Source organism: Sorex araneus, chromosome X (assembly GCF_027595985.1).
Source record: "Sorex araneus isolate mSorAra2 chromosome X, mSorAra2.pri, whole genome shotgun sequence".
NCBI lineage: Eukaryota > Metazoa > Chordata > Mammalia > Eulipotyphla > Soricidae > Sorex > Sorex araneus.
In genome coordinates, this window is record NC_073313.1 from 119,007,882 (window position 1) to 119,034,109 (window position 26,228).

The 26,228-nt window shown below is 39.7% G+C and overlaps 1 pseudogene; it reads left to right on the plus strand.

Moving 5' to 3' along the window:
- The first annotated feature begins 14,241 nt into the window (after window positions 1-14,241).
- LOC101540232 (glyceraldehyde-3-phosphate dehydrogenase-like) overlaps window positions 14,242-26,228 on the plus strand; it is a 41,658-nt pseudogene continuing 29,671 nt past the window's right edge.

The window sequence follows — 26,228 nt, forward strand, 5'->3', positions numbered from 1 at the left end:
ACCTGCTGTGCTATTTCTCCAGCCCCCAATGAGGTGGATATTTCTAATCCAACATTCTGCTTCTTGTTTATTCTTTTTTTAATTTTTAATTTTTATTGAATATTCTTGAGGTAAACTGTTACAAAGCTGTACATGGTTGGGTTTCAGTCATACAATGGTCCACTGCCCATCCCTCCACCAGTGTAAATTTCCCACCACCAATGTCCCCCATTTCCCTCCCACCATCCTTCAACAATGCCCCCACCACCACTTTTCTTCTTTCTCTCTCTCCTTTTGTGCTTTATGGTTTGCAAAACAGGGACTAAAAAATCATAATGTTTGTTCAGAGGGTTCAGTATTTTTTTTGGGAAGTTAAGGCTGGAGAAGCTTTTTTAACTGGGCAGCAGCTTTGTCATGTTGGTGTAACTGCTGAAACTTCCTGAAGTACAGGAAGATGGGGCCAGGGAGGTAGCCATCAGGATCCCAAGAAATCCTGGATATTTCAGTCACAGATCCCGAATACCCGAATTTTCAGCAGATTATATCTCGATGAGGTCTGTCCCAAGATGGTGGAGTGGCCCCTAATTAGGTATGGCCCCGTAATTTGGTTTGGATGACGTTTTTATAGGGAAAACAGAAGACAGAATCGGACAGGGAAACATTTAACTTTGGAGCAAAAATGCCAAGAATACCATCAAATAAGCAATGCCTCTCATTTTCACAGTCAATCATGTTATTAAAGACAATTCAGGGCCAGAGCAATAGTACAGCATTTGCTTTGCACGCAGCTGACCTGGGATCAATTGCCAGCATCCCATATAGTCCCCGGATCACCACCAGGACTGATTCCGAGTGAAGAGCCAGGAGTAAGCCCTGGGCACTGCCAGGTGTGCCCCCCACCACCCACCACCAAAAAAATCCAAAAAGAAGAAAATTGTCTTGGGGTTGAAGAGAGTACAGAGCTGTTAAGGCATTTGCCTACCATGAAGCTGACCCTAGTTCAATTCCCAGTATCACATGGTTCCACAGACACTGCCAGGGGTCATTCCTGAACACAGAGCCAGAAATAGCCCAGGAGAACTGCATATCGTTGCCCAATCCCTCCAATAAAATTAAAATTAAAATAATAAATAAAGACTTAGTCTTAGTCACCAAATAAACTTTACTTGCAGATAAACGTTTTAATACCATATACAGGAACTGTCGATTTGTATTTCTATCCTGAAATTAATACAAATGAAGAAAAGTTACTTTAGTAAAGTCTTTGTTCATTTTTCTGAATTCCTGGGCATTTGAAAACAGTTTAAATAATCATGAACTATTCCTAATTATTTTATAACAATCTACAATTTTTTCTGCTATTTATTCATAAAAAAACTTTGTAATGAATTTTAACATTTTTAAAACATTTTTATTTTTATTATTATTATTATTATTTTGCTTTTTGGGTCACACCCAGTGATGCACAGGGGTTATTCCTGGCTCTGCACTCAGGAATTACCCCTGGCAGTGCTCAGGGGACCATATGGGATGCTGGGAATCAAACCCGGGTCGGCCGCGTGCAAGGCAAACGCCCTACCCGCTGTGCTGTCGCTCCAGCCCCTTAAAACATTTTTAAAACCTTTTATTAAATTATTGAGATCCTATTATTTGCAGTTCTATTAAAGCTGGTTTCCCATGCACATAATTTCATGACCATGCCCATCACCAGTGTATCAATCTCCCTCCCCCAAGGACCCAAATGTCCTTCCCTTTCAACCCCACCCCAAACTCAGTTCTGTGGATCAGTTCTCCCATTGTGTTACCTTTGGCCCTTTATTACCACCTTGCTCTGCTTTAAATACCAATTATGAGAAGATCATTCTGTTTCAATCGCTTACCTTCTGACTCACTTCACTCAGTATGATATCCTCTGGTTAATGGACTTCAACTTTATACTCATAGTGTAGTATGTAAATAAAATCTATCTGTTTCTTGAATTTAGGTTTCTGAACTGAAAATGGAGCTACCAGTTGTCAAACATAGTATATTTAATTCTTTTGTGCAGTAACAAACCCACTTCAGGGCCTCTAGAAAGCAAACAGTCTATTAGTTTTCTTTTTTCTTTTCTTCTTTCTGTGTGTGGGAAGGTATAGAATACGAAACCCAGCTCTTCCAGATCTTCCATATGCAAAGCAAATACTCTACCTCTGAGTCCCATCCCTTGCCCTATATAATTTCTCTCAACTACTACAAAGAGTATGGTAACATTGTAACCTCAATGAAACCATAACGTTTGGAATGCCTTGATTTAAAATCAGTTTGTAATAAAGTGCTTTTTCTTTTATATATGTTTTTACAACAAGACGTTACCTTGAGAGTAACAGTTGGTAGGAACAGGTGTATCTTGCAAAGGATCAGATAAAAAATTGAGGAGAGAGAGAGAGAATGAGTTCTGCAGCACCAAAGCAAGTTTATTCAAGCAATGGACACTGTGGAGAACTGGATTGGGGCAATTAAAAAAAAACTGTGGCTGACCTGGCTCTGCTTGAGCTGTCATGGTTTATGCTATAGCTTGATGGTGGATTAGGTGATCACATCACATTGGGGTGGGATTTTAGGTGGGACAGGTAGATTGACAGGTGTGGATTATATGTGTGAGACTTTCCATAATGCCTACAGAAAAGTCCAGTCAAGGAGGCAACCCGCAGTGCTAATCATGCTATAGTGAGCTGTTAATGAGGAGGGTGAGGTGAGGACTGAAGTTGGGCCTGTCTGGGCATGCCCCTGTAGCTCATTGTCCTTCACTCCTGTCAAGTGTGTCCCGGGTGCAACTCCACTCTTCTTGGGCCCTAGATAAACGGCTTCCCCTTGACCTTGTCAACTGTCATATTCCCATGGAGCTGTTCTCCTCTAAAACTAAGCCCTTCCCAAATTATTACTTTTTCTTAAAAAGAAGGCGTCAACTCAGTGGTTAGAGCACCTGCTTTGCAGGCATGACACCTTAAGTCTGACCCCAGACACTGTGCCATACGCCAAGTGCAATCCCAGCAGGGATTGCAATCCATGGTGCTTTAGTAAAGTGTGTTATCCTCCTCACACCAAAACAAAGAGTGTGTGTAAGCCACACAACTAAAGCGTGCAACCCCCAGCAAGCACCACATTAAAAGCACACACACATATGAGTATCGCAACTAAATATGAAGTCTGGTCATCACAAAAACAACAAAAGTGAAAGAAAGCAGTGAAACATATTTACAAAGAAGGGAGAATCACACAGAAAGAAGAAGGCCTGTTATAAGAAATGGGGGAGGCAGAAAGATGGCGCAGCAGATAGGGTACTTGCATTGCATGCATATCAGACCTGGGTTCAGTCCCTAGCACCTCATATGGTCCCTGGCTCCCTCGGGAGTGATACCTGAGCACAGAGCTAGTAGTAAACCTTGAGCACAGCTGGTGGTGACCCAAAAATCAAAAATAAAACCTGGAGGTGGGGGAGAAATACACTATAATCCAGGACACCAACATTTGTCAGAGAAGAACAAAAGGAAGGAAAGAGGAAAGGAAGGATTGTTTATTCATTAGAGACTGCAGAAGGTGAATAGGCAAGTAACACCTTGATTTCTGACTTGGCGCCACCAGGACAGTAAGTGGATAAATTTCTGTTATTTTCAGCTTCCTCGTTTGTTATATATTTGTTAAAGCAGCCCCTAGGAAACTAATTCAGAAATTTTTCCCAAAATCATGTCTCTCTTATACTATCAAAATCTGATTTCTAAGGGTCCTGCCTGCTTTCAGATATCCATTTCTAATTAAAGAAAGCTAAAGCACCACATTCTATGTTCCTAATTTAATAATTTTATTAAATGACCAAATTAATGCATGATATACCAGATATTCAGAGAATGTAAATTGCTAAGACATTGTTACAGCAACATCCAACTAATTAACATGTCTTAAGAAACACCATGCATGTTTATCAACTAATTAGAACCATACAATCAAAAGAATAAAGAGTGCTTCCTAAGGGATATTAAATAAATAAATAAATAACTACAATATTCTCATTAACTAGCTAGCAATGCTCCTTTGAACCTATTTGAGTGTTAGAAACTGATGCACAAATTAAATAGCCTAAATTTGATATTTAGAAGAGACTTAGGCCATCAGCGAAAATTGTTTTAAAATGTACCTTGCATTTCAAAAAAATAGCTGACACTTTTGATAGTACTTAAAGAAAATGTACCATAACTTATTTTAAACTTTGAAGAAGAAAAATGTTTGTCAGAATAATTTCCCTATTTTTATGAGACTTGAAAAGTACTCAGAGGTTGAGATGATTTGGTTTTAAAACACATATTGAATAAAACCACTTTGAATTTGTTTTGTATACCAAATGAAGTTAAGATAGAATATTTTCCCTGTTGGGATTACCAGCGACTGTTACTAAATAATTCCTCCTCTTGTCTGCCACAGAAGCAGGTGGAGATGGGGAGATGACTGGCAGGGAGGGGGTGGTGGGAGGAAAACTGGGGGCTCTGATGCTGGGAAATTACAATGGTGGAGGGATGGGTGTTGGAACATTGTGTGACTGAAAGCTAATCATGAACAGCTTTGTTAAGTAAATAAATAAAAATAATTCCTCCTGTCTCCAAGAGTCATGTATCAGTCAAGTTCCCTTTTATGTGTGGGTCTATTTCTAGACATTCTATATTGTTCTACAGTCTATTTCTTTGTCTTAGCACAATCTTAATGATGATAGTTTGAACAAATATTGACATTAGGGAGGGAATGTTATACTGCTTTAATACTATTTGGTTATTCTTAATGCTATTTAGAACTTTAATCAAAATTGCATTGAATTTCTGTGTTAATTTAGAGAGACTTGACACTACATTACACTTTAGTGTACATACACAAACCCCTCCATTAACCTCAATTTTGGGTGGGGTGGGATGGAGTGGGGAAAAGCGAAACTTTACTGTGCTCAGGGCCTACTCCTGGCTCTGTATTCAGGATTTTCCTTTGGTGGTGCTTGAGGAACCATGGGCAGTGCTGTGGATAGAGACAAGCATGTCAACTCCTGTATTATCTTTCTGGCTTTACACCTCATTCCTTAAATGTCATTCAATAAATATGTATACTTTTCTGCACAGACCTTCTCACCCCTTATAATGTTTAATTCTGAGTGTCTTTTCTTTCTTTTTTTGTCTTTTGTTGTTACACCCGGCAGTGTTCAGGGCTTACTCCTGCTGTGTGCTCAGGGATCAGTGCTGGTGGTACTTGGGAGACCACATGGAGTTCCGGGGATTGAACCCCATGGAAGGCAAGTGCCCTAATCACTATGCTATCACTCCAACGCCTCCTGAGTGTCTTTTCATTTTTCTTGCTACTAAAAGTTATAATTATTTCACTATTATTTTTATATTCCTCATATCCTCAAACTTTGTTTCATTAGTTTCCATAGTCTTTTATATTTTATATGTAGACAAGCATGTGATCTTCTAGTAATTAACAGAATTTTCCCCTTTTTAAATTCTTTTTGTTTATCTTTTCCTTTACTGATTGGTGCCTACTTAGAATATTGTGACATTTTTGCTCCTTTATCCTATTATTGTAATTTCATAATTTTTTTGAATACTATAAAGCTCATATTACTCAGATAAATTCAACTTGCCCATGATGTATCTTATACAATACTGTTTGGGGTTGCTAGCATTTTATTCTGGATTTTTGCATTTGTGTTCTAGAGTAATATTAGCCTGTAGTTTCCTTTCTCACAATAGAATAGAACATAACAATTGTTGCCTGGTTTGGTAACAGGGTTGTGCTCACTTTATAAAATGCATTGAGGAGAAACGCCACAGCTATGCCACTGAACCCCGTGCCAGGTTGTTTTATTTGGGGCAACCCGGAGTAGGTGGGTTAGGCCTTTCTCTGCCCCTAGGAACCAACCCTGGCAGCCTAAAACCTTCAGAACTCAACCACCGCCATGCTCATGGCCGCTCTCCACAAGATCGGGCCAAGACTCACCCATGAGTGAACCTCTTCCTGGAGAGCGCGGCCACATTTTCGGCCACGTAATATCTCATACTTCACACCACTAACATTTCAAGACTAGCACACCACATTTGATGGGGTTTAAAGTAGAAGGCAACCAATTGTAAGGGGAAATATATTTGTACACACACACATATATGCATACAAGGATGCATATACTACATGATAGTACTACATTTAACTACATGATAGTAACCTTTTATAGAAGGGCTTAATAGCCCCTTGGTGAAATACAACAGCAATCTTCACACATTTTTCTCTAAAGAAACTTTTTTGGATCATTTTCAGTGGTTTATTCATAACAAACAATACAAAATAAGTTATTTTGGCTCTGCTTTGGGGCAGAGGTTGGAGTTCAGGATGGAAACATCCAAAATATGGTGGTGGGAAGGTGTAATGGTGGTGGGATTGGTGCTAGAATATTACATGTAATCAATTATTGTGAGCCGCTTTATAAAAAAATAAATTAAAAATTAAAATAAATAAAAATAAAATACATTGAGGGTATTTAATGTTACATCAATTTTTGATGCTCTATTCTTTTAATATTTCCTAGAACACACAAGTACATACAACCATCTGGGAAGTAGATGTAGTATAGCAAGTAATATATTGCTTGTTAGTTGATTGTTTTCTTTTTTGCTTTTTTGGGTCACACCAGCGATGCTCAAGGGTTACTCCTGGCTCTGCACTCAGGAATTCCTCCTGGCACTTCTAGGGGGACCATGTGGGATGCTGCGAACTGAACCCAGGTTGGCTGCGTGCAAGGCCCTACCCGCTGTGCTATTGCTCCAGCCCCGAATGAAGAAAATTTTAAGGGAAATCTGAATAGGCCTAATAAGTATAAAAGGGGATGGAATCCAGTTTGGCTGAGTGTAAGGCAAATGCCCTCCTGCTGTACTATTGCTCCAGCCCAACTTGTTGGTTGATTAGTTTGTAGGTTTTTTTTTTTGCTTTTCAATGATTTTTACTGAGATATAGGGGTTTACAATACTGTTAATTACAGGTTTTTTTCAAACCAGCAAGTTCTTTATTTATTTTTCTTTTTTTGCTTTTTGGGTCACAACCAGCAATGCACAAGGGTTACTCCTGCCTCTGCACTCAGGAATTACTCCTGGCAGTGCTTGGGGGGGCCATATGGGATGCCAAGAATTGAACCTGGTCAGCAACATGCAAGACAAATGTACTACCCACTGTACTATCATTCCAGCCCCTAACTACACTTTTTAGTCGTACATCTTTCCAACAGTACACTCATCACCAGAGTACTCATTTCCCTTCACCTGTCTCCGAAGGGCCCCTCCTACTATCACCCTCTTACATAATCTCAGTTCTTTAGGAAAAAAAAACCTGCTTCCAATGACTTAGGCCATTATTGTTCCTTTACTGTCATTCTTTATTTGTTTATTTATTTTACTTTTTGGGTCACACCCGGTGATGCACAGGGGTCACTCCTGGCTCTGCACACAGGAAGACCTCTGGCGGTGCTCGGGGGACCATATGGGATACTGGGAATCAAACCCAGGTGGACCGACTGCAAGGCAAACACCCTACCCACTGTGCTATCGCTCCAGTCCCTACTATGGTTCATTATATCTCACATATGAGAGGTTTTTATTATTAATTGTGGAAGGTGTTGATACCTACACACATGGAGATGGTTAAAGCTAAACTGAAATTCCACAAAATTGTAAGTCAAAAATAAATTGAGGGGCTGGAGAAATAGCACAGCGGGTAGGGCGTTTGCCTTGCACACGGCCGAACCGGGTTCAATTCCCAGCATCCCATATGGTCCCCAGAGCACTGCCAGGGGGTAATTCCTGAGTGCAGAGCCAGGAGTAACCCCTGTGCAGTGCCAGGTGTGACCCAAAAAGCAAAATAAATAAATAAATAAATAAATAAATAAATAAATAAATAAATAAAATTGAAAATAAATTTATTTTCCCAAACAGTATCTTTATGTTTCATAGGCATATAAATTTTTAATGAATAGTATTGAATTTTTTTTCAATGACAGCATGAATAATTCTATGCTAATACATTTTAATTAACATGAAATAGATAAATACTACAAACAAATAATTTGGTAAGAGTGAAGAGAGGAGAATTGAGAAAATGTAAGGGAGAATCTGAAATGGCCTATAAAAATATAAAAATGTGTTTTATCTTCAAAAGGGAATTAGGCTTTGTGTTAGAAAATATATTATTGATGGGGGAATACAAAAATATATATGTTATTGATAATTCTTCATTATCTGCATTAATAAATAAAAGTTTGTAATTAAAAACTCTATAAGTGCAACAAAATTGCCTGAATAGAAACATGACATTCAATATAAATGAAACTGATTTTTACTGGAAAAAATATAAAATCCCTTATCAAGCTAGGAATAAACAAACTTTTTAATCTTGTAGAGGTAAACCATAAACACCATGAATGAATGCCATGCTCAGTTGCAAAATGCTGAGGTTTGTCTTCAAGAGCAGGGAACTTACCTTGCATGCGGTCAACTTAGGTTTAATCTGTGCCACCCCATATGGTCATCCAAGCACCACTAAGAGTGATCCCTGAGTAGGAAACCACAAGTAAACCTGAGAACCACGAAGGAAAGAAAGAAAGAAAGAAAGAAAGAAAGAAAGAAAGAAAGAAAGAAAGAAAGAAAGAAAGAAAGAAAGAAAGAAAGAAAGAAAGAAAGAAAGAAGAGAGAGAGAGAGAGAGAGAGAGAGAGAGAGAGGGAGGGAGGGAGGGAGGGAGGGAGGGAGGGAGGGAGGGGGGAGGGAGGGAGGGAGGGAGGGAGGAAGGAAGGAAGGAAGGAAGGAAGGAAGGAAGGAAGGAAGGAAGGAAGGAAGGAAGGAAGGAAGGAAGGAAGGAAGGAAGGAAGGAAGGAAGGAAGGAAGGAAGGAAGGAAGGAAGAGGAGAGCGGGAGGACGGGAAAGAGGGAAGGAAGGAGGGAGAGAGGGAGGGAGAGAGGGAGGGAGAGAAGGAGAGAGAAGGAGAGAGAGGGAGAGAGAGGGAGAGGGGAAGGGAATGGGGAAGAGAGGGAGAGAGGAAGGGACAGAGGGAGAAAGAAATCAGCACTCCGAAGTCCCCAGAGTTGAAGAGTGCACCCACCCAGACTCATGAGGACTGAAGGTTACCAGCCAAATTAGACCCAAATAAAAATACTCCAAGACACATTCATAATCACAATTATGAAAGTCAAAAAGAGATAAAATATTGAAAGCACCAAAATCTGTCACTGTCATCCTGTTGCTCATCAATATGCTCGAGCAGGCACCAGTAACGTCTCCATTGTGAGACTTGTTGTTACTGTTTTTGACATATCAAATATGCCACAGGGAGCTTGTCAGGCTCTGCTGTGCAGAGGAGATAGTCTCAATAGCTTGCCAGGCGGGGGGGGCTTAGGGTGGGGGGGCTAGGGGCGTGGGGGTGTTTGGGGTGTGAGGGGGCGGGGTGGAGCTATACTGGGATTCTTGGTGGTGGAATATGAGCACTGGTGAAGGGATGGGTATTCGAGCATTGTATAACTGAGATTTAAACCTGAAAACTTTGTAACTTTGTAACTTTCCACAATAAAAAATTAAAAAAAAAATAGCTTGCCAGGCTCAAAGAAGGAAATTATATACAAAAGAACTTTCTTCACATAACAGATTTAATTGATTTTTTAAATTTTTGATTTGTTTTGGCTTTTTGGGTCACACCGGGTGATCACAGGGGTTCTCCTGGCTTTGCACTCAGGAGTTACTCCTGGCAGTGCTCAGGGGACCAAATGGGATGCTGAAGATTGAACCTGGGTCGGCCATGTGCAAGGCCCTACCACTATACTATCACTTCAGCCCCCAGATTTATCAAATCAAACCCTGCAGGTCAGAAGAAAATGGTAATATAGCAAACAAAAAAAAACCTCAGTGAAATGAACATCTCTAATCAGTTAGAAAATAACTCATACTTGAAAGACCTACTGAAGGTTTCATGGATAAGAAATAGCTGATGAGCTTTATAACCTTGAAACCACCTTTCCAAGAAGCACTGAAAGGGCTTCTTGAAGACAAGTCAAATTGCACGAACATGCCTAACATCTACAGAAAGAGCGGGGAAAAAATTGCTGTCAATAATTTCACTTGATATCAAGGGTCTAATTTTGCCAAATTAGAGACACAAAGTGTAAAGATGGATTAGAAAACTGAAACCAACTTTCTGCTACATAAAAGAGATACATTTGCACAGTTAGGGAAAACAAAGGCCAAAGTAAAAGCCTAAAAATATTATTTTAAACAAATAATTGCCTTGAAATGCCAGAATTGCCATACTTATATTAGACAAAAGACTTTAAGCTTAAAAAATAGTTATAAGAGACAGAGGTGGTCATTTCTTTTCTTTTTTGCTTTTTTTTTTTTGCTTTTTTTGGGTCATACCCAGAGAAGCTCAGGGGTTACTCCTGGCTTTGCACTCAGGAATTACTCCTGGCAGTGCTTGGGGGACCATATGCCGGGGATCGAACTCGGGTCAGCCAAGTGCAAGGCAAAAGCCCTACCCGCTGTGCTATCACTCCGGCCCCAGAGGTGGTCATTTCTTAATGATCAACGTATATATACATCAGGAACTACTCACACTTCGAAACATCTATGCACCTAATGAGGGACCATCGGAATGTTTAAAACAACTGCTAATAGACCTGAAGCAAGATATTGAGAACAACACAGTAGTGACTGGACACTCAGACATCGGTTTTCTCACCTCTAGATGGATCAGTTAGTCTAAAACTCAAGAAGGAAACACTGGATTTGAAGGAAGAAATGGAGATGATCTTAGCTCAAACACACACACAAACACACACACACACACACAGTTTTTTATCCACAAACATCGAGTACACATTCTTCTTCAATGTACATGGGATATTCTCCCCAGATAGACTACCTGCTGGGTCACAAAACATTTTTTTCCATAAAATCAAGAGCATAGAAATTGTAACAACTATCCTCTGGTAGTTAATGGATTGAAAAATAAAAGTTAATGGTAAACACATATGAAGAAAAACTCAAACACTTGGAAATTAAACAACTCACTGCTGAACTTCCAATTGATCTAAGAGGAAGTCAAAGATTTCTGGAAACAAATTATAATCAAGATACAAACTACTGAAACATTTAGGACACAGCAAAAGTGACAGGCAGGGGATGGGGCAGGAGTTGGGGATGGAATGAAGTTACACTGGTGAAGGAAGTTGACACTGGTGGCGGTACTGATGCTGAGCTAGTATATTCCTAAAAGTCAACTATTAATAACTCTGTAAATCACATTTATTTAATCATTTTTTTAAAAATTAAAGGAAAAATATAGACAGATATCTAATGAGCATAGACACAAACACTCTCAACTATATATTAGCCAACTGAATCCAACAATGTATCAAAATGATCATACACTATGAACAAGTAAGATTAATCCTGGAGAGGCAAAGAAAGTTTAGTATACACAAGTTAACCAACATAATATACCATATCAATACAAGGAAAAATAAAAATCACATGACCATATGAACTGACACAGAAAGTATTCCACAAGATTTAGTCCCACTCATGATTTTAAAAAGATATTCAATAAAACGGGAATTGAAGAAAGTTACCTCAACATAGTTAAAGCCATTTACCACAAACCTGCAGTCAACGATGTACACAATGAGAAAAACCTGAAAAACTTCCATCTAAGATCAGGCACAAGACAAGGTTGCTCACTCTCACCATTATTCAAGTCCTTACCATAGCAAGTAACCAAAAAAGAGATATTAGGATCATCCAAATAGGAAAGGGAGTCAAATTGTCAATATTTGCAGATCCCATGATACTGTACTGAAAATCCTAAAGACTCCACAAAAAAGGGCCAGAGCACAACAGGTAGGGCATTTCCCTTTTACACAGCTGACACGGGTTTCATTCCCAGCACCACATTTGGTCCCTCAAGCTGCCAGAAGTAATCCCTGAGCACAGAACCAAGAGTTAACCCTGAGCACATATGATAAAGTAGCAGGCCACAAAATCAATATGCAAAATTTTATGGCTATTTTATATACAAATAATGAAATATCAGAAAGAGGGGGAACCAGAGAGAGTTTCCCATTGGTAGGCCACTTGTCTTGCATACAGTCAACTTAGGTTTGATCTCCAATACCACATATGGTCTCCTGAGCCCACCAAAAGTGATCCCGAGCGCAGAGCCAGGAGTAAGCCTCGAACACTTCCAGGTATGGTCAAAAAAAACCAAAAGAAAAAAATAGAAAAGAGAATTTTGTTTTAAAAACTCAATGCCATTCACAATTTTGATTCAGAAAAATCAAGTGCCTAAAGATTAACTTAACCAAAGAGGTAAAAAACTTATACAAATAAAAAACTACATAAAAGATGAAATACACAAAAGATGGGCTGGAGTGATAGTAAAGAGGCTTAGGCACTTGCCTTGCATATGGCCAACCTGGGTTTCATCCGTGGGTTCACATATGGTCCTCCAAGCCTGCCAGGAGTGATCCCTAAATGCAGAGTCAGGAGTAAGTTCTGAGGAACATCAGTGTGACCCCAAAACAACAACAAAAACTCTACTAAAAGAAATAAAACAGGAAATGAAAACACAACACCTGTTGCTGGGTTGTAAGGATTAACATTGCCAAAGTTACAATCTTGTCCAAAGAATTATACAGATTAAATTAATTTCCTATAAAAATACCCATGAAAATTTTCAAATATGTCAGTATTTACAAGGTGTAATAAGCACACACTCCATTTGCCACAAGAGCCAAAGCAATCCTAAGAAAGATAAAGATGGTGTGCCTCTCTTTCATCAACTTTAAACTATACCATAAAGCTTTAGTAATAAACTAGTACAATATTGGTACAAAGACAGACTCCTAGAACAGTGGAATATCATTAAGAGTCCAGAGACAGATCCTCAGATACATGGACAGCTAGTCTTCAATAGATAAGCAAAAAATAATAAGTAAAGCAAGGAAAGCCTCTTCAACAAATAACAATTGGAAAATTGGTTAGTCACATGCAAAAAATAAGCTCAGGCCTCTTTCTAACACCATGTACAAAAGTCAAACCAAAATAGATTTAAGAGCTCAATATTAGACCTGAATTTATACATCTTATTTAGTAAAACATAGGCAGAATACTCCACGGTATTCAAACTAGAAACATCTTCAAGGAATCAACACCCTTGGCCAAGTAAATGGAAGCAAAGATAAATGAGCAAAGATAAAAGAAAGATTAAATATAAAAACAAAGATAAAACACTATAAAATAAATGAAAGCCAGAATAAAAAGACACCCTACAGACTGAAAGAAAATATTTTACCATGGCTCATCTGATAAAGCATCAATATCCAAGACATACATGACATTGGCAGGACTTTATAAGAAAAAATCAAACAATTTCACCCAAAAAATTAGAGGAAGAGACCAACAAAAATGTCCTCAAGAATGACAGATAAATGACCAGAAGGTATACGGAAAAAATGCTCTCCACCACTTATTAGAAAAATTCAAAAAACAACAAATGAAATATCATACCTGTGACATTGACATACATCACAAAAAATATGACCAGAATTGGTGTGTCAAGAAGAAGAGGAAACCTCACTGCTGGTGGGAATGCTGACTGGTCCAACCCTTTTGGAAAACAATATGGACACTTCTCAAAGTACTAGGGTCTTGGCAACTACACCAAGGGTCCAAACTTTCTGCTCAGAAAAGATATTTGCACTCCCAGTGTTAATTGCAGCACTATTAACAATAGCCAAGATCTGGAAACAAACAAAATGTCCAAGAACATATGACTGGATAAAAAATGTGGTACATATACATAGTGTAATACTACTCAGCTTTAAGAAAAGATCAAATCATGAAATTTTTTGCTACATGGATGAGTATAATGCAGAGTGAAGCTAGAAGGAGAGGGACAGAATCAGAATGATTTCTCTCATATGTGGAACATAAAGAAACAAAGGGGAGGATAACAAATGCCCAAAGACAACAGAAACTAAGAACTGGTCTTCAATAGAAAGCTTACTACAGGGGAGGAAAAGTGGGAAATAGGAAGAAGGGCACTGGGACAATGGTGGTAGGAGCTGATATTGTGGTGGAAAGTGTGGTGCTGGAATGTGTTATGCATAAAATCCTATTGTTAATAGTATTACAAGTCATGCTGACTAAAAAATATAATTAAATAATGGGAAGCTTGTCATCCACAGAAAGCCTATCTCTATTGTCTAGGAGCATGATCCCGCCTATATATATACATATATATGTATATATGTATATATATGTGTGTGTTTTAATACCACTCAATTATATATATTTTATTTATTTTTAAATTTATTTTATTGAATCACCATGTGGAAAGTTACAAAGATTTCAGGCTTAAGTCTCAGTTATACAGCGCTCAAACACCCATCCCTTCAGCAGTGCACATATTCCACTACCAAGAACCACAGGAAACCTGCCCCCCACCCCTCATCGCCCCAGTCCCCCACCCCACCTGTGTATCTTATAAATTTCACTTTACTTTGATTACATTCAATTTTTCAACAAAAAACTAACTATTACTGTTGGGAGTTTCCCCAATCCCGCCAATATTAAATGGGCTAATTCTGGTTCTAAATATGTAGTGTAGTTCACTGTTCTCTTCACCACCCTGGAGAAGGCTGGAGTTCACTTGAAGGGTGGAACCAAAAGGGTCATCATTTCTTTCCGTTTCTACCAATCCCTCCAGATTTGTGAGGGGCATGAACAAGGAGAAGCATAACAACTCCCCCAAGATCATCAGCAATGCCTCCTGCACCATCAATTTCTCAATTGCTCCCTGGCCAATGACATCCATGAAAACTTTAGCATTGCCAAAAGTTTCATGACCACCACCCATACCATCATCCATGCCTATAAGACAGACCTTTTGGGAATTTGTGGAGCAGTGGCTAAAGCATGGCCCATAATATCATCCCAATTGCCACTGGCTCCACTAAGGCCAATAACAATGTCATCCCAGAGTATAATGAATAGCTGGCATGGCCTTCTTTGTCCCCAGTCCCAATGTATCAGCTGTAGATCTGATATGCTGCTTGGAGAGAGCTGCTGGATACAACGACATCAAGAAGATGGTGAAGCAGGACTCCTGGAGACCCTCAGGGGCATTCCGACCTATACCGAGGACCAAGCTGTCTCCTGATACTTGAACCAGAGACACCCATTCCTCCACCTTCAATTCTGGTGCTGCTATGACTCTCAATGACCACTTTGACAACCTCATTTCCTAGTATAAGAACCAGTTTGGCAATAACAACATGGTGGTAGACTTGATGATCTGCCTCCAAGGGGGTAAGTACTCATAGGATCATCAGAACCAGCAAGAGCATCAATGAAGGGGAAAGGCCCCCAGCTCCCAGGGCCTCCCCCTGTTCATCCAACACACTGAGAACCTCTTGACCTCAATAGTTTCCCTTACAGATATCCTGAAGAAAGGAGAAGGTTAGGGAATCCTGCATTGACATGTGCCATCAATAAAGTACACTGCAACTCACCAAAGTAAAATACCGGCAAGGGAGCAGGATGTATAAATAAATAATGTGTTTTGACAAGGACCATTTCTAGAGCATTGAATACTGGGAAAGGTATGTTTTATGGGAGGGCCAACAGGCATATGATAATGTGCTCATTGCCACACATCATCACTGTCATTGTCACTCATGATTAAAGAAATGCAACTAATCAAAACAATGAGATACCATCTCACACCCTAAGAATGACACATATCAAAAAGTCTGAAAACAGTGTTGGCAGGATTGGGGTAAGAAAGGAACCCTCATGCACTGTTGGTGGGACTGTCATCTGGTTCAGCCTCTAAAAAAAGTACTATGGAGATATATCCCAAAAAAATAAGAATAGAACACCCATACTACCCAGGGACAGCACTTTTTGGCATATGTCCCCAAAACACAAAATCATTAATTCAAAAGGGTATATGCAAATCTATGTTCATTACCACTCTTGATATAATAGCTAAGATATGGAAACAACCCAAATTCCCAACTCTGATGCATGCATCAAGAAATTGTGAGATACAACCCACCTCCAGGTGCCACCTTGGTGCACCAACATCCCGGGCCCAGAAACTCCCAACTGAATCCCAAAATGTATTAGCTCTCTACAGAGATGATTCTGGAACCCAAGTATTTGCAATATTAGAATTTCAGAAGTGCATGGTCACTTATGCAGCCACACGACCTCTCATCATATGCAAACTGAGCAATGGAAAATAAATGTTCTAGCATCTGCCCCTGGAAGGCAGGCTTCAATGGTGGTGCGAAATTTCAAGCAAAATAGAATGCCCCAAAGTAGAGAGAGACTATCTGAGAAATTGTCTGCCATAGAGGCAGGGTGAGGACTGGGATGGGGGGGGATACAGGGGGGACTTTGGTGGTGGAAACTTTGCACTGGTGGAGGGATGAGTGTTGGATCATTGTATGGCTGAATATCAAACATGAAAACTTTGTAACTGTATCTCATGGTGGTTCAATCACTGCATCACTGTCATCCCGTTGTTCATCGATTTACTTGAGCCGGCGCCAGTAACGTCTCCATTCATTCCAGCCCTGAGATTTTAGCAGCCTCTCCCGACTCATTTTTCCCAATGATTGGAGGCTCTTTTCAGGGTCAGGGGAATGTGATCGATTATTGTTACTGTATTTGTCATATCGAATACACCACAAGGAGCTTACCAGGCTCTTCCATGCAGAAGGATGTTTATGTACACCCTAAACATTTCTACATATTTGTATGAAAGTAAACTTTCTCATGTAAATTTTTTATCAAGTTGAAACAAAACTGAGAGGAAGGTGGAGAGCACATAGCTCCTTAACACCCCCCCAACCTCGTGTTGGCTTATGTGTAAGTTTGTCAAACAAGTCCCCCAAATTCTATTCGTCTTGTTATTTTATTTTTTTTTGTGGTGCTGGGAATTGAACCCAAGGCCTCATACACACAAAGGGTTTACTCTACCACTGAGCTGCATCATTGCTGATACCTTTGCACCCAGAGCTTCAATCCAGTTACTTTAGTGAATGTCTTAGTTGTTTCAGTTCATTAATAAGCCAGTCCTGACTTTTTACTTACAAATACATGATTTGAACTGAGAAGCAGCTCAAATTGCTATAGCATTTTACCTGTGGGAGATATGGATTTGACAACCCGCTCTGCATGGTCCCTCAAGGCTGCTGGTTCCTGAGCACTGACCCAGGATTACCCCCAAGCACTGCAGGGTTGGTCCAAAAAGAACAAAATAATTCACAGCATCATGTCATCAAATGATTATGAAAAATTATGGATTTTGAAGCTCCGGATTAAATTGGACAACATGATTAAACCACTCAACACCACATCATGTACAAGACGGTCCTATCTTCTATTTTTTCCTTTGGCCACATTTGGTGGTGTTCAGGAGTAGCTCCCAGAGCTGCTGGAGGACAATGTGGATTTGGGCATCAAATCCAACAAGTCTCCAGCTAGCACAGCACGTGCTCTATAGCCTTCTTAGTTCCCTCTCTAGCCCCATATTTTAAATAACATGGTAAAATTTTATGACCTTGGGTTAGCTTTTGAAAACAGAACATGGTGTAGGGCAGCATATGACTAAGGCTATATGGCCCCCTGTGGGACCCAAAGATATTCCAAGGGGGTCAGAGGTGAAAATCACAGAAATGGGTACCGCAGTGTATTTGTTACTTATAAAGTACTTGTCATTTTCTTTTCTAAACAGAACTTTTCTTTTTCTTTTCTTTTTATCTTTCTGTTTATTTTTTCTTTTTATTTTCTAAAAACAACTTCGCCACCATGTGAAGTTGAATCCTAATAATTGTGAAAACTATATATGGATTTTTAGATTCCCCCAAATACAGCGATTTCTCTAAAGGCAAATACTTTATCAGTTGTGCATAGATATGATTTTAGATTAGCAAAGAATTCACTGGAATCCAAGCAAAATACAGTCAATCCAAACGTGCATTCTATTTCTGATACCTTTTTCTTCTTGAAACTCTCTAAAACTATGACAGATGGACTGGAGACACAGCTCAGTGATAGAGCAAAAGCCTTGCATGTATGAGACCTTGGGTCCAATTCCCAACACCACAAAAAAGAGACAAAATAGGATTTTGGTGACTTATTTGCCAAACTTACACATAAACTAAGGAAGTCATTAAGAGTGGAAACTCCCAAATCAAAGTTGAAAAGAAGGGCCAGACAGAGCAATAATACTGTGTTTACCTTGCATGTAGCAGGCCTGGATTCGATCACCAGCATCCCATATGGTTCCCCAAACACCACCAGGAGTAACCACTAAGCAGCTGGCTGTGGCCCAAAAACCAAAAGAAAGAATTGAAGATAAAAAAGAAAATAGTGGTTGAATAAAATAAATAAATAAATAAACACATAAATAAATAAATAAGAAATTATGGGATATATACACAATAGGATACTATGCAGCTCTAAGAAAGAACAAAAGCATGCAATTTGCTACAGCATTGAAGGAACTAGAAGAAATATTACTGACTGAAGTCTGTCAGAAAGGAATAAATGCAGAACAATCTTTCTCATATGTGGGATTAATATACAACAAGGTAGTAACAAAAGAACAAAGGCAACATAACAGGAGAACATATCTACACAATTAAGTTGGTGGAGGGAGGGTTGAAACAGAGGGGCCATTGGGGGAGGGACATAAGTACACTGGTGATGGGTGTGGTATTGGAATTGTGTGCATGAGATACCATTATTAACAGTATTTAAACCACAGAATCTCAATTTAAACATTTAAATAAATAAAAGGTATGTTTACTCCTAGCTTGCCAAGGGATTTTATACATTTTCAATGATGAGCTAATGTCTCATGCCTCATTCATATTGAACGCTTTATGTCTGATGAGGTTTTTCTAACATCCATAAGGATTTTTATTACAATTTCTTAATGATGCAGGTACTTAACCAGTATCTATAATACAATAGTTTTAATATAAAGCCAATATTCCCTTTCTTAGGATAAAACACACTTTTATACTTTCATAGGCCTAGCAATATTTTCCACTTTAAATTTTCTTAGTTCTCTTAATTCTTACTAAGTTTTTATTTGTAGGATTTACCTATTTCACAAAAACTTTAAAATGTGTTAATACAAGGGCTGTATCAAAAGTACAGTGGATAGGGCATTGGCCTTGCATGTGGTCAACCTGGGTTTGATCCAGGTGGGCCCCTGAATCTTCCAGGAGTTATCCCTGAGTGCAAAGCCAGGAGTAGTCCCTGAGGACAGCTAAGGTGTGCCTCCCCAGACAAAAATAATATGTATTAGCACAGAGCTATTCATAATATGAATTTTAAACTTTATACATCTAAATAATTTTTAATTTACTTTATCAACCTATCACTGATTTACAATTTTGTGGAACTTTTGAATATTAGCTCTATTAATCTATATGTGTGTAGGTGTCGCCACTCCCACAAAAAGAAAGAGGTCTTCCGTATGTGGGATAGAAAAGAAATATAGTAAGGTAACAATAATTAGTCAAAGTCATTGGAACTGAAGATCTTGTCTACAGAACTGAACTTACATTGAAGGGAACTGTCTTGGGACATTGATGGAAGGAAGTCGATTTTCTAGTAATGGGTGTGGTGTTGGGATGATACCTGCACAGAAAGTATGATGAACAGAATTGCAAATCCTGGTACCTGAATAAGATGTTTAAAAAAAACAGGGAAGGGATGCTTGAATAATTAATGAGAATACATACACAAATAATATGTTTTGACCCAAACCATCTCTGGCACATTGCAACCAAGTGTGGATGAGCATCATAGCCCAATATGCAACCCCCGATGGTGACATATGTGAACCCCACAACCAAGTTTACGATGCCTCACAAGCACTGCAACCAAAATGTGTAAGCACTGTAACTCAAGAGCAGCCCCTGGCAAGCATGAGTGCAAACAGTGCAACCAAGTGTTCAAGCACTGCAGCTAAGTATGTGTGGGTGGGCCTCAATCACCACGACACCACCAAAGGGAAGTGGAATAAAGTAAATATAATAAGGATGGACACAATTACACAAAGGGAACACTAGCAGTCGCATTTACATGTGTCTCCGACAAAGGAGGCCTCAGAACAAAGCAATGAAATGATCAAGAATTCAAACAGAACAATACCTAATGATTAAGGGATGCATTCTCAAAAGATATAATAATCCAAATTGCATGTGAACTTAATAGTAAAACAGCAAAATAAGTGCAACAAAACTGAAAGACAGAGACACCCCTGTGATAATTAGAGATTTCAATACCCTCTTGTTGATAACTGACAGATTGAGCAGAAATTAAGCTTGATTAAGTTCCAAGTAACTAAGAAAATGAGTGTGATTATAAAATACAGAGTAGAGAAGGGAAAAGATGAGAACAAGGGGCAGTCCTGAAACCAAGTGCAGCTAGGTAGTTGATATTTCTTTCCAAACCTCTAAACGCCTCCCCCCTCAAAAGAAAATAAACTGAAAGAGTTTTTGAGAAGTGAATCCCTGCATGCACAAAAGGTGTGCTCTGTCCAGTATGGAGGTTCATAGTTTAGGTAGCCCTTCTAGAAAGAACTTGCTGTGCATCTGTGAGGAGTACAGTTAGCTGACATGCCAGAGTTGCAGCACATTCTAAGATCTGTCTCAGAAATCTGGGGGGATGGAGCAATAGTGCAGTGGATAGGGCATTTGCCTTACATGCAGCTGACCTAAGTACAGTCCCCAAAATCCCATACAATTCCTGAACACTGCCAGGAGTAATTCCTGAGTGAAGAGCCAGGAGTAAACCTGAGCATCACTGCGTGTGACCCAAAAAGCCAAAAAAGAGAAAGAAATCTGGAGAAGGCCATGCTTTCCCTTGGAAAACTCCAACCTTAATATAACAGCTTAACTGGCACCTTCCACTTCTCCCCAGATTAGGACTCTTCTAATAGGCAGTCTCTGGGCTGGAGAGAGTATAGAAGGTAAGTCACTTGACTTGCACAATGCCCACCCCAAGTTGCTTCTCAGTACCAGATAGGGGTCCCCAAACATTACCAGGAGTGACCCCTGAGCATAGAGCTAATAGTAAGCACTAAGCATCAAAAGGTGTGGTGTGGTCCTAAACAAAAACAAAAACAAAGACAGGCAGTTTCAGCCGCGGGATACAGGGCCAGCCCCAGCCGGGGCCAGTGCTCGGCTCCGGCCGGCCGGGTTTTCGGCCCGGGTGCCCATGCCTCTGCAGAGCCGGTGGATGTGGAACGAGCGGGAACCAGAGACAGCTTTAGGAATTGGGGTTCCAGCAAGTGATTGCACCCATGTATGGAGACTGTGAACTAACTTTGGCTACTGCTGTTCCAGGAAGGGAAATGATTCATTTTCAAACTTAAATCTTCGCGGACTTAATTACTATAATACAGAAATTGTAAACCGCGGTAGCGGCCGCGCGACATTTTATCTCTTCATTCTCATCAGTGGAAAACTTATTATCAAATATTTCCCTGTTAATAGAGCTGTATTCTTAGGGAATAAATTCCAACAAAAAAGTGAGTCTGTTTTGAAACTCTAACAACAATAGTGAGTTATGTGTTGAAATCTGGAATGTAATCAAGGTAAAGAGAAAAGGAAGTGAAATTATCACTCACCTACGGGGTGGGTTGGGGGGTGAGGGGTGGGATGTATACTGTTTTCTTTTTGTTTGTTTGTTTGTTTTGTTTTTGCTTTTGTTTTTGTTTTTATTGGTGGTGGAATATGGGCACTGGTGAAGGGATGGGTGTTTGAACATTGTGTAACTGAGATATAAACCTGAGAACTTTGTAACTTTCCACTTGGTGATTCAATAAAATAAATTTAAAAAAAAAGACAGGCAGTTTCTACTTCCCATTGGGCTTGCCAACATGTGATCACATTTTCCTCACAGACACACAATTTTGTTGAATTCCTGAGCAGTAGTACAGTGGATAGGGCATTTGCCTTGCATGTGACCAACCCAGATTTGATCCCCAGCATCCCATATCCCCAAGTACCGCCAAGAATAATTCCTAAGGGGGTTGGAGCAATAACACAGTAGGCTGGGCGTTTGCCTTGAACGCGGCCAACCCAGGTTCAATTCCCAGCAACCCATATGGTCCCCTGAGCATCACCAGGGGTAATTTCTGAGTTCAGCGCCAGGAGTAACCCCTGTGCATTGCTGGGTGTGACCCAAAAAGGCAAAAAAAGAAAAGAATAATTCCTAAATGCAGAGCCAGAAGTAAGCCCTGAGCATTAGCAGGTGTGACTCAAAAAGCAAAAAAAATATATATATATTGTCCAATTCCCTTTCTTCCCCAACTCTTTTCACATACATCAGATTTGCATTATGGTCTGAGAACTTTCCTCTCCCAGTCTACCCTTTTCTCTTTTGCAGGCATTATTCCCAATCCATAACTTTCATTCATTTTGTTTTGTTTTATTTTGTGGTCACACCCAGCTATGCTTAGGGTTTACTCCTAGCTCTGTGCTCAGAGATTTCTTCTGGAGGTATATGAGGACCATATGCAATGATGGGGATTAAACGCTGGTCAGTTGTATGCAAAGCATGTGCCTTATCCCCTTTACTATCTCTCCAGCTACATCTTGCATTCTTAACACTCGATTAGTGCTGTCTTCCTAGAGGACCCAAATTGGCACAATTAGCCACTCACCACTGCCATTCACTTTGGAGAATTTCTTCAGAAGACCCTTAATCAAGCATTTCAAGTATCTCTTCATTAGGATCCAAATGTTTCCAGCCAGTTCTTCAACTGAATTCACAAGTAATGCAAACCATGAAAAACATGCAGTGTCATAAACATACAATCTCCAATAAGTCCAGTAAGTCTGTCAGCCAGTTTTATGTAGTCAATCCATTTGGTTTCTCTTTCAGGTACAATACTGAAGAAAACTGTAATAAAATCATAATTGTGCATTGTTCAAAGTCAATCCTAGGAAGTTTTGTGATATTTTACATTGGAGAAGTTCCTACTCCCCACAAGAAGAAAAAAAGACATAGATTTTTCTCCAAATTCTGTCAAGCAATGGTGTTGCTTTATAAAAATTGGTGACTTTCTTGAGCAAGACATTGTCCATCTCTTCCAATAGGTGAAAAAACACTTGACATCTCTGATAATGAAGTTTTGGCATGAAGGGCTTCTCTTATGTCTTCATGTTTAGCTCAAGTGGAGATAGCTTTTCTTTTTTTTTTAAATTTTTTTATTGAGTCACCATGTGGAAAGTTACAAAGTTTTCAGGTTTAAATCTTAGTTATACAATGCTCGAATACCCATCCCTTCACCAGTGCTCATATTCCACCACCAAGAATCCCAGTATAGCTCCACCCCGCCCCCTCACACTCCAAACCCCCCCACGCCCCTAGCCCCCCCACCCTAAGCCCCCCCCGCCTGTGTAACTAATAAATTTCACTTTACTTTCATTTTGATTGCATACAATATTTCAACAAAACTCACTATTATTGTTTGGAGAGTCTCTCCCCTAAAGTCAGACCTGCTGAAAAGGAAGCATTAGATAATTTGTTTTCCATTGCTGAGGATGAAGAGGTATGAGGTCGAGTGACCACACTTAGCGGCCTCTCAGTTTTGGGTTTCTGTAATTTAGTATTTTAGTAACTAAGTCCAGAGAGACATCTGCCAGAAGTTGCATCGTTGCCAACTTGTACTTCTCAGTTACATTATATTCCACATATGAGTGCAATCTTTCTATGTCTGTCTCTTTCTTTCTGACTCATTTCACTCAACATGATACTTTCCATGTTGATCCACTTGTATGCAAATTTCATGACTTCATGTTTCCTGACAGCTACATAGTATTCCATTGTGTAAATATACCAGAGTTTCTTTAGCCAATCATCTGTTTTCGGGCACTCTGGTTTTTTCCATATTGTGACTATTGTGAACAGAGCGGCAATGAACATGGAAATGCAGATGTCATCTCTACTATACCTTTTCTGTGGACAACAGGTTGTAGACATGTTAGTCAGAATAGATTTGACAATGCCAAGATGACATAGAAAACCTGCAGTTTAAATGACTTAACACAAATATTTGTTTCTCATGCACATAAAGTCCCATCACATATATTCTATCTAAGTCACTCTCCTTCATAGGTTTCCATAATTGGAGAACTCAGGAAACCGGGTTTCTTGCTTGGCTCTCTTGTCATTTCAGAATCCCTCGCTTCCAGCTGCACCAACAGCAAAGCAATGCAGCATGAAAAATAATGAGGGACATTGTATGAACTAGACCTCAAAATGGCAGTTATCAATCCCACCCATGTTCCATTTGACCAGAAAAAAATGACATGGTTCCCACCTGGTTAAAAGAAAAGCTGAGAGAGAAGGGATCACCAACTATAATGTGGTCGGAGGCCATGCGGGGGTAGGGTGTTGCGGGCTGAATGTGGGCTAGAGACTGAACACAGTGGCCACTCAACACCTTTATTGCAAACCACAACAGCTAATTAGAGAGAGAGAACAGAAGGGAATGCCCTGCCACAGTGGCAGGGTGGGGTGCGGGGAGATGAGATTGGGGAGGGTTGGAGGGATGCTGGGTTTACTGGTGGTGGAGAATGGGCACTGGTGAAGGGATGGGTTCTCGAACTTTGTATGAGGGAAACATGAGCACAAAAGTGTATAAATCTGTAACTGTACCCTTACGGTTGATTCACTAATTAAAAATAAATAAATTTTAAAAACCTACAAAAAATATTATAAGAAGGTATTACGCTTTTCTAATAAATAGGACTTAAAAAAAAAAGAAAAGAAAAACTGAGAAATACAATAGAAACACCTGGATAATGAAATATAGTTTCATTAGCAGTAGAGACTGTTTTGGGTGTAACAGCTTAAATACATGAAAACAGTCCGCAAATTGGAATTCCCAGCACTTCAACTCTCTTTATCTTCTCAGCTTTCTATATTCACTTTCCGCCTGTTAGTCTATGAAATCACCAACAATCTTAAAGCCCTACTCTGCCTCTGTTCATTTGGCAGCACCACCCACCCATTTCCTCACGCACAGTAGTTAGAAGTTAACCTTGTGATGGCTACATGAAAATGAGAATAAAAGAGAGCCAAGAGCTTGATATACAGGAAATACCAGGATTGCTTGACTGCTTCTATACAATAGCAAGGCACCATCCTACGTTGGAGCTTGGTTAATAGCGCTATCTATAAACAGTGTCTTTTTCCCGGAAATGCCATAATTTACTAGACTGCTAGTGATATGATTTCTTGCACACCATGTTCAAACTCCAAACCCTCCCCCGGAGTGTCCAATTGCCCCCATTAATATCTCATGGTGCATTCCTCAACTCCCTGTCCCCCTGTCATAGTCAACCCAGTTTTGTAGAGCAGTTCTCAAGTTCTGTTACCGTTAGCCACTTGTAAATACCTTACTATGTATCTTTATATCCCATACATGAGAGAAAGATTATTCTGTATCTGTCTCTCTCCTTTTAAAAAAATTTTTACTAGTGAATCACTGTGAGGTACAGTTACAAACTTATAAACTTTCATGTTTGCATTTCAGTCATACCGTGATCATTTACATCCCTCCACTAGTGCCCATTCTCCTCCACCAATGATCCCAGTATTACTCCCACCACCCCTACCCAACCCCCACCACCCCCACCCAACCCCCACCACCCCACCCTGCCTCTGTGGCAGGGCATTCCCTTTTGTTCTCTCTCCTTTCGGGTGTTGTAGTGTACAATAGAGGTATTGAGTGGCCTTCATGTTCGGTCTATAGTCTACTTTCAGTTCACATCTTCCAACCCGAATGGGTCCTCCATCCTCTATTAGGCGTTCCCTTCTCTATCTCAGCTGCCTTTTCCCCAGCAGATGAGGCCAGTTTTCAAGCTGTGGGGCAGTCTGTCTGTCTCCTTCTGACTGACTTCATTCAGCATGCTACTCTCCATATCCATCCACATAACAAATTGCGTTATTTTATCTACCTGTAAAGAGTATCTTAATATTTCCATTTGCTTTAATAGTATATCCAATTAACTTCTTCTTGCCCGCTAAGACTCCTCAAAAGGGAAGTAGGGTATCCTTAATACTCAATGTAAATATTCAGGTCTACTGATCTATCATTTCTCACT